This window comes from Physeter macrocephalus, chromosome 10 (assembly GCF_002837175.3).
Source record: "Physeter macrocephalus isolate SW-GA chromosome 10, ASM283717v5, whole genome shotgun sequence".
Taxonomy (NCBI): Eukaryota; Metazoa; Chordata; class Mammalia; order Artiodactyla; family Physeteridae; genus Physeter; species Physeter macrocephalus.
In genome coordinates, this window is record NC_041223.1 from 82,113,244 (window position 1) to 82,115,126 (window position 1,883).

General features: G+C 43.4%; 1 pseudogene; it reads left to right on the top strand.

Moving 5' to 3' along the window:
* The first annotated feature begins 1,286 nt into the window (after positions 1–1,286).
* Positions 1,287–1,611, top strand: LOC102989889 (DNA-directed RNA polymerase II subunit RPB11-a-like; annotated as a pseudogene).
* Positions 1,612–1,883: the final 272 nt, after the last annotated feature.

Genomic DNA, 1,883 nt, shown 5'->3' on the forward strand with positions numbered 1-1,883 from the left:
TACACACAACAAAAAATAAAATAGATAAATAACAAGGACCTACTGTATAGCACAGGGAACTCTACTCAATATTTTGTAATAGCCTATAAGGGAAAAGAATCTGCAAAAGAATATATACATATGTGTGTGTGTACATATATATGTGAACATGTATAACTGAATCACTGTGCTGTACATCTGAAACTAACTTGACATTGTAAATCAACTCTACTTCAATAAAATTAAGAAGAAAAGAAGAGCAAAATAAAGTTATATGCCCTTATGTGTTTTAGAAAATGAGAATTGCTATTAACCAGCTGGGTAATTTGCCTTATGCAGCAGCCTTCAGTTTGCCTAGACGAGCACTCTGGCAATGGGCTAGGGCCAGAAGGCACAGGGCTGGCGTTGGGCCGAGGCTGCCCACAGCCTCATCCCTTCCCTGCTGCAGTGGCCGGGGAGTCTGGTGCTGCTGCTGACACGGGCGGGGGAAGCTTCCCGATGGCATCGGACTGGATGTGAATGAAAAGGAAGCCTTTACTGGCTTACACTGCTGAGATTTGCGGGTCAATATCTGCTCCTTGTGGTCTAGCCCAACCCAACTAAAACAACAATACAGATAGTATTCTTTAGGGACTATAGAACATACATAGTCTCTCCATATAACATAGAATGCATATGTACATTCTCTCTATATTATAAAATATATATACATTTAGAACATATATATGTGTTTTATATACATATACATATTTATGTTATATATGCTTTACATATTTTTAACATACGTATAACATATGTAAACATGTCTTACATAGGTATAACATGTTTACATTTATGTTTTATACATACATATACATATTTATGTTATATATGTTTTACATACATATATATGTATATATAAAATATATATATTCAAATGCAGTTAAATATAACTGCGTTTCTTTCTAAGTCTCCTACCTATCTTAAGGTCTCTCCCATGACCAAAATTGTACGAATAGTCTTCTACATGTTCTTTTGTTTTTGTTTTTATATTTAGCTTTTGCATTTTGCTCAAATTAAAATTTCATTTAAAGCATTCAGACACATCTTACACAAACTAGCATCCTCGATTGGATGAACTATTTTGGATCATTTGGAAGCACCTTTGAGATCTTATATCACTTTCAGGTTGGTGTGTAAATAGATCATCACTCACCTGTAATTACACTTGTTAACCGAGAGCGAGGCCACGGTCCTGATTAAGATGCTTCATGTCTACGTCTCGTGGCGGCGGCAGCCGCGGCTTCTGAGGCTGCTGCGATGCTAAGATGAACGCCTCTCCCGCCTTCGAGTCGTTCTTGCTCTTCGAGGGCGAGAAGAAGATCAAGGCACCCGATGCCTGTTTGTTCACCTCCAACAAGGAAGACCACGCGCTAGGAAACATCATCAGATCGCAGCTGCTGAAGGACCCCCAGGTGCTGTTTGCCGGCTACAAAGTCCCCCATGCCTTGCAGCACAAGACCCTCATCCGTGTGCTGACCACACTGGATGCCCTCCTTCACCCACGCCATCACAGACCTCTTCCGTGAGCTCTCCCTGCTGGAGGAGCGCGTCCGGCTGGCCACCAAAGACAAGCAAGAAGGAACTGAGTAGTGGGCTGCACCTGGCCCTTCTCCAGGCACCAGGTGGACAAGAGCACTTCTTCCAGCCGTGGACCTCCTTGTAGAAATTCCAGCGAGCCCCTCACCCCTGACACCGATGTGTCCTAGAGTCTGTTTCACCTTCCTAATAAAGTGTGGCAGGAAAAGACCCAGCTGTGGCGGAGGCAGAGGTGACTTCACAGCAATGGACCGTCAGTTCAGCGGAGGTAGAGGACCTGTTCCGAAGCCACTCGGGGGCCTCATTTCAAAGCGGCCTGGCCCGGA